The sequence below is a fragment of the Taudactylus pleione genome, unplaced genomic scaffold (assembly GCF_031769625.1).
Source record: "Taudactylus pleione unplaced genomic scaffold, aTauple2 ptg000037l, whole genome shotgun sequence".
NCBI lineage: Eukaryota > Metazoa > Chordata > Amphibia > Anura > Myobatrachidae > Taudactylus > Taudactylus pleione.
Window position 1 is genome coordinate 2,448,749 of NW_028284439.1, and position 8,319 is coordinate 2,457,067.

Here is an 8,319-nt window from a genome sequence, read left to right on the forward strand (position 1 = left end):
ATTTTTTGGCTGCAGACTATCTACCCATTATCGATAGGTGTCAAGAAGTGAGCTAGTGCCTTGAATGAGGGCTAGGTTGTTTATGTTTTCCATGTTATGCTGTTAGCTGAAAGTAAAGCTCCATTTAATTAATTTTTAACACAAAAGCTGTGTGTGGACCCTGATTATGCAACTGGACAATGCACCCTCTATCGAGTTAATTACCCCAGTTTATCACATTTACTAGAATTCACTGCTACTAAGCTACAATTAGAATTTATTTATTTGTGCTGATATGTATTTAAAATTTGTTGTAAACTACTGGGAATGTTAATAGTATGTACAACATGCACCATCATGATGGAAATGCCTTCCTTGTCTGACTCTGGTGTGCTGCAGTATTTCTGATGGTAGTCCTGACTGGGGATTAAAATTGGGTTAAGTGATTGGGGACAAGGGTTGGGGATTGGAAATATATATCCCAATTAACATCAGTTAAAATAAATTGTCTGAGAAAAGGGTACCAAAATTAACAGAAAATTAACAGATGACTGCATAGAGGACACCAAGGGCCAAATGTAATAGGGTGAGAGTTTAGAAAATGTGAGAGTTTCACACACTTTTCAATCTCAGCCAAAGTAATAGACTTCAAGAACATGCAAACTCACATGTTTTTAGACTCAGAAAACTCTCATGATTTGAACTCTCATCCAGATGCTTTCCCATTTTGAAGATAAAACTCAACCAATGTGAGAGTTTACTGCTAAACTCTCAAATTTTCTAAATTCTCACCCTATTACATTTGGCCCCAAGTGCCTTATTTAGAGTTGGAAAACCTCATATTAAACTTCAGCTTCTTAGGAGGCCTGTTTTAAAGATAGGTGATGATGATGTTGATAATGATACCAGAAGCACTGCACAATGTAGTCGCTTCTAGCTGTTTGCGGACTGATGCCTCCACCTGATAGTATGTATGTTATTCATTTGTGTCACAAATACATTATGTCAAGGTGATGTTGTCTATTTGGATGACTTATTTGGCATTTTCATTTGGGCCTTCTTTTGGAATTACTGTATATAGTAGTAAATTGTGGCTGTATTTATATGCATTACATTTTGTACAGAAATGCCAATTTTGTATTTTATTAAAATTACATTTTAAGACCCTCTCTTTTGTATATGACATTTCAATGCATTATTACAGTACTGTATATTGTAAATGTACAGAGCAATATGAGATTTGCATTATTACTAAAACTGTCAAGCCGCATCTCTGTGTTATTGCTTGGAGTAAGTATATACATTTGTATGCCAGACTTACTCCTGACTTTTCAGATATAGTATGTGTTTGTCAACTTACACATAAACTAGTGAATTCACCATGTTGCAGCAAAATTTGTACACAAAAATGTTTCAACTCTAAATGAAGAACCAAATGTTGGTGTTCAAATAATACATACTCAGTAGAAATGTCCTACTGTCTAATAAGTCATATTGTGCTATACAAGTGCAGAGATCAGATACAGTAAGGGGGACTGATCATAAGTGCACTCAGACCCATGCTCCGCTGCCCTCCACATGTGTGGGAGAAGGAGGGGTATTGCCCCATTGGGGAGTGGGATGCCTACATGGTTGAGGGCTTTACTTGCACTAGGGTTGGGGGATGAGTGGTGATTAATAATTAAAGTAATTTTAGTCTGGGACTTGGAGCAAGGAAAATGGGGTGCAAAAAGCAGGACATATTACATTGCAGGTAGGAGGTTATACAACACGGTGGTAGGGGTGCTTCCACAAGGATTCTGAAGGTGTCAGGATTCCGGCACAGGAATTCTGAGCACCAGCATCCCGACAACTGGGACTTAAACTGCATCTCAGCTCGGGTTTTCCTGCCTAACTTTGATCTCAAACCAAGGCAAAACATCATCATTCCGCTGTTGGATTCTCGCGGGTTTTGCATAAAGATCCTGGTGATCGGCGCCATTTTCAGTCTGGTTGTGGAGAGTATACAGAGCAGACATGCTCTGTGATGCTCTGTGCACGTGTTCTCTGATTCTCTCTCTGTTGTTCAAGGGTGCAGTGTTGTCGAGCTGGGGCTGCAGTCCATAAAGGGGGGCTGCAGTGTCACTGTTGTCCCATCGATCAAGGGGCTGGGCTGCTGTACCATCAAGGGGATGGGGCTGCAGTACATAAAGGGCTGCTGCTGTGTTGTTCATAAAGGGGTTGGGGCTGAAGTACATAAATGGGGGACTGCTGTGTGTTGTACATCAAAGGGCTGCAGTACATAAAGGTGTGCTGCTATGTTGTCCATAAAGGGGCTGGGGCTGCAGTACATAAAGGGGCTGCTGTACAAAAAAGGGTGCTGCTGTGTTGTCCATGAAAGAGCTGGGGCTGCAGTACATAAAAAGGTGCTTCTGTGTTGTCCATAAAGGGGCTGGGGCTACAGTACATAAATGGGGTGCTGCTCTGTTGTCCTGTCCATCAAGGGGCTAGGGCTGCAATACATAAAGGGATGTGTCATCCAGGGGTGCTCTCTCAATCCAGGAATGCTCTTTCCCAGTTAAAAATATAATTAAAAGTTAAATAAAATTATCATTCCACAAAAAATATAAAAAAATACCTTTTTTTCAGTTTTTTTGTGTGTGTGTTAGCTATGCTATTATTGTTCAGTGACACTGCTGGCAAGACCGCAGTTTATCATCCACAAATTTGTGACTTCCCAGGTGGTCCGTCCGCACTCTGCAATGCTTTGTTGTCCATAAAGGGGTGCTGTGTGATCATCAAGTGGCTGCTGCATCAAAGATAAAAAAACTATATATTTTTCTTTTCCCTCCCTTTTTTCCATATGTATTGGAGTATTATGGGATTTTGGACTAAAGTAAAAAAAATAATATTTGAATATATGAAGGACTGCAGAATGAAAAAGACACCATAAAGACTTTATCCTTATCTTTATTGTATAGATTCATAGGACTTTTTTTAATAGCGCCTTTGGATATTACCACTTTTATTAAATTGACTATTATTGACTGCTCCAGGTGGAAACAGTAAGGTATATACCTTGGCAGCTTGTTAATTTAATTTTCGTGTGTGTATGTTCATTTACTTCTTATATAATATATTTTTTCTGTTTTTTTTTGTGTGTGTTAGCTACGCTATTATTGTTTGGTGACACTGCCAGCCTGACCCTAGTGTAAGTTTGTTGATATGAAGGAAGATCAAATGAGAAGAGAGCAGGAACCACATACTAGTGCTGCAGCTGCTGCCAGCAGTCATGATGATGATACAAGGGCGTCAATGTCATCTACGAAGGCACATGACCAAGGAATTAAGTCAGGGCATCTCAAATCAAAGAAGCAATTTTTTACAGTGGTAAAGAAAATAACATCAAAGGGAAAGTTAGCTGCAGAAAGACATAAAATTGGCAATATGTCATTCATCACCCAAAGTGTCAAGGAAATGCTAAGGCCTTGGCATTTATTTATGACTGGTGATTCTGCCTCTTATGATAATGTGAGCCCTTCTACCTGTAGACTGTTCAAAAAGATGAAAATAGTTAAGGCACAGGAACCAACTGTGTGCTCAGAAAGTCACAAATCCCTGAGGAGAGTCTAAAGGTCCATACACACAGGGCGATAAAGTGGATGACTGAACTATAATGATATCATTATCATTCAGTCGTCCACTTTATCGTCCATTTTTAACTCCAAAAAGATGTACGATAACGACGACGCGCATTCCCGCGGGTTGTTCATCATTATCGTTCATCGGGCTGACATGCAGGCCAACCTGATGATCTCGTCAGGTTGCTGCATGTCTGGGAATGGGGGAGAGAGCCCGGCGCTGAACGATATCGTTAATGATATCATTCAGCGGCTGTGCTCAATGTCATGAACAACATTGAGCACAGCCTGCCGGGGACAACACTACACGATATCACTCAGGGAGCATATAATGTAGTGTGTACCCACCATAAGTGTGTCAACGGGTGCCATATGTAAGCCAGGCCTTTCTGTACTCAAAGAGGAGCCTCCTTCCACCACTTGTGCATTCTCTGCAAATGTGGTGATGAGCTGCGCAAGTCAACATGCTGACATAGAAATCAAGGATGCTTCTGTAGAAGTGCACCAAGATGGGGAGGATATTTGTGTAGCTGATGCTAATAAGGATGTTGATTATGAGAATGTTGTTGATGAGGATGTTGTTTGTGTAAATCAAGCACCAGTGGAAACAGTTGTTGCCCAGTATAAGAGAAAGCCCATTGTTATGCCTGGGCATAAGATAAAAAAAATTCACTTCTTATGTGTGGAATTATTTCTACCCAAATTCAGATAACAATTGTCAAGCCATCTGTACCCATTGTAAAGCCAGAGTAAGTAGAGGTAGGGACCTTAAACCATCTAGGAACCTCTTCCCTGTTACACCAACTACAGCTCATCTATCAAAGGTGTTTGCAAACTTCAGAAACATGGGCAAAAACAGAAAACAAAAAGCAGTCCAGCATCAGCTTGCTCCCTTCTCTCTGCTATATCTAGGCCCCTGCCATCTTCACCACCAACAATATAATCAATCATGATTGGAAGTAGTCCTGCATCCAATTTGATAAGGCTAACCCAGTCCTCTCATATCCTGGATTCCTTAGAAAAATCCTTGAGCGCCAAGCCTGCTGCTACTACTGGGAGTAGATCTTCATCCCAGAAAAGGACCAGGATGACTACTAGTAGTAGTTAAAAAAAAATTGACTTAAACAAACATTTGAAAGGGGGAACAAGTATGACAACAGTCACCTAGTTGCACAGCGGATCACTGACAACATAACATCAATGCTGGCATTACATGTGCTTCTGCTATCCGCCATTAGTGCAGTGGGTTTTAGACAGTTAATTGAGTTCCTGTGTCCTCACTGCCAAATCCCATCTAGGTTCTACATCACTAGAAAGCAATTCCCAACCTGTACAGAGATGTTGATAAAACTTAATTAGTGTCCTCCAAAATGCCATTGTACCCACAGTCCACTTAACCACAGATATGTGGACAAGATTACATGACTAACATTCCACTGGGTAGGTTTATTACCTTCACTGACACCAACAGCAGCATCTAAAAAAAGCAGCTCATTCAGAGGCAGGCTACTCTGTGTATCACCAGTTTCACTAAGAGGCATACTGCTGACAACCTCTTAGAAAAACTCAGGGAAGTCATTGCAAAATGGCTTACCCTGCTTGAACTCTCCTTGGGATTTGTGATTTCTTACAATGCCACCAATATTGTGAGAGCATTATAGCTGGGTGAATTCCAACACATCCCATGTTTTGCTCACACTATTAACTTGGTGGTGCAAATTTTTTTTAAATTGACAGGGCCGTGCAGGAGATGCTCTCTGTGACCCGCAAAAGTTCCAGGCATTTTCACCATTCTGCAGGTGCATGTAGAAGATTGCAGCACCTGCAAGAAATATTGAATATGCCCTCTCACCAGCTGAAGCAAGAGGTAGTTATGAGGTGGAACTCTACCCTTTAAATGCCTCAGTGGATGGAGGAACAGCAAAAAGCCATCCAAAGCTACACAAAAAAATATGACATAGGAAGAGAAGGAGGATTGTACTTTAGTCAAGCTCAGTGGAAAATACTTTTTGCATTGTGCAGAGTGCTGAAACCCTTCGAAGTAGCCACCTGTGAAGTGAGTTCAGACACTGCCAGCTTGAGTCAGGTAATTCCCCTCATTAGACTGTTGGAAAAGCAAACTAAGAAACTGAAGGAGGAACTAAAATGAAGCGATTCTGCTAAGTATGTCAGATTTGTAGATCAAGTCCATTATTCTCTTCACCAGGATCCAAGGGTTGTTAAGATCTTCCAGTCGGAGTAATACATTTTTACGACCATGCTTGATGCTAGGTTTAAGTCATACATTGTGTCTTTCTTCCCAATGGACACAGATCTGAAGAGATGCAAAGATGTGTTGGTAAGCAAATTGTCATCACAAGTGGCACTTGATACAGCAATGGCTCCTCATTCAGTTTCTCCAGCAAGTGCAGCTGCCAGATAAAAACTAAACTTTCCCAAAAGATCCACTGATGATGCAGATGAGCAAATTTTTACATCTGTTTGGGATTAAAAGAATTGCCCACAATTAATGAGACCTCTACTGTGACTCCATCTGATATTGTCACCATTCAAAGAATGGTTGAGGACTATTTTATGATAGCATCCGAATAGGCATGTCAAACAGTCCATTTGACTACTGGCAGGAAAAAAAGGCAATTTGGAGGCCTTTTGCTCAAACTGGCTTTGCTTTACTTGAGCTTCCTACCCTCCACTGTGTACTCAGAAAGAGTTTTCAGCACATTTGGGAACCTTGTCAGTGATCAGTGTTGAAGGCTACTTCCTCAAAATGTGGAAAAGATAATGTGCATCAAACTGAACTACAAATTCCATGAGGAAGACCTTTACCACCAATTACATCCCAAAATGACAGAGGCACCTGAGGCTGTCATGGTGGATTCCAGCGGGGACGAATTAATGTGTGAAGATGATGTACACACTGATGAGGGTGAGGAATCAGATAAGGATGGCGACAACATCTTGTCTATGTAAAGCCAGTTTGTGCATGGAGACATCATTGCCAGCAATGTCAGCTGCTCATTGGTAGCTTGTGGTGGCCCAAACAAACCGGTCGCTTCAGCCACAATAGGCAATCCCTGTCACTGAGGTGGTTGGTTTGTTAAACTGTGCATGGCCTATATACAACATAAGGGTGGGTGGAAGGACCCAAGGACAATACCATATTGCACCCCTTTTCTTTACATTATGTGCTGTTTGGGGCATTGCTGCCTGACATTAGTTTATGACTGTCCAGAAATTGTTATCGCCACAGACAGCTTATCCTGTATGCGTCTTTCAATTAAAAAAAAATTCTAAGCCATCAAGTTAATGGGGTCTTGCGGCTCAGAATCTCATACGTGCAATCATCACTGCAGCACCCTGATACACTGGGAGAGGTCTTGTTTATCTCAAACTGTAAAGCATTTCTGAAGAATTGGTAAGCACCATGATTGTGCTTGAAAACTGTAAGGATAACTTTCTTCATCTATGTGTTATTTTCCAACAATTGTAAGGTTTGTACCAGAAATTTCCCTACTCCTTTCCTGAGGACAAGGATTTCCAACTGCACCTCATAACAATAAAGGGCCTTATCCCCGCACTCCACGTCAAAACTGAAATGCACAAAAGCAACAGGTGCAGAAAGCTCATCTCTGGCAATAAGGTACCAGACACGTTCATCTGTCAGCTCTTTGCACTTTTCACACTACTTCCATCCCCACTCACTCTGTTCATATAGCAGCTGCATATTTGTCTTTGTGAGTTCAAATACCCAGTCTAGAGTCTTATGGTCCATATCTGTTACTCTGCAGCATTCTATAGACAGATTTAACCCATTTCTGTCAAACTTCTTATTCTTAAAGACTGGAAAGGCTCCTAAAAGGTCACCCTGCTGATTCGCCACTCGCACCTTGGCACACAGAGCTGCCATTGCAGCACGTTCCTCTTGGCATTTTTTTTTCTTTTGCCTATACAGACTTCCTCCCCATGAAGTAGCTAATGACATAATACTCTGAAGCCCGGTTTGGTTCAGTGCTGGAGGGGGAGAAGATTCTCATAAATTTTTTAACAATCAAAACAATAAAATAAATAAATTAAAAACTAATCAATCCTTCCGTCCTTTTCCTGTCTTCAGTCCATAATCATATTCCAACTCCCTCTGGCCTCTGACCTAGGTCATGATTAATGAAAATATTCTTTGTTTTTAAACTTCCTAGGGGTCGTATAGTTTATTATACTGCCATCCTGTCTACCACTGCAGTGCCACTCTGTGCCATGTTGCAAGCTGAACTGCCACATTAGTGCCACACACTGTCACTTAGCTTAGTCACCTAGCTAGCTGGATGCAACCTTTTGGCCTAAAAATGGATGAAATCAATATTGTGAGCTGTGAGATGGTCAAAATTGACGAGAAATGACAAAATAAATGTTATTGAGGTTAATAATACTGTAGGAACAAAACAGGCCCAAATTAAATGATTTTAGCAGTTTTTATGATTTTTATTAGACAAAATACAGATCCAAAACCAAAACTAAAGGGCGGTTTTGGCAAAACCAAATTCAGATCCAAATCAAAACACAATGGAGATAAAGATCTAAATTGGTGATCTATCTATCCCTAGGCAGCCGTATCCCTCCCTCAGTGGCTGTACTATGGTAATCTTTACCACTTGGACACCAACGACCTTGTACTGAGCCATGCCTCCTGCATAGAATCCATCTTCGGACTTGTACTGAGCCGGCC

At 41.1% G+C, this 8,319-nt stretch overlaps 1 pseudogene; it reads right to left on the minus strand.

Moving 5' to 3' along the window:
- Positions 1 to 6,897: 6,897 nt before the first annotated feature.
- Positions 6,898 to 7,536, minus strand: LOC148538695 (N-alpha-acetyltransferase 40 pseudogene; annotated as a pseudogene).
- Between the last annotated feature and the right edge of the window lie 783 nt (positions 7,537 to 8,319).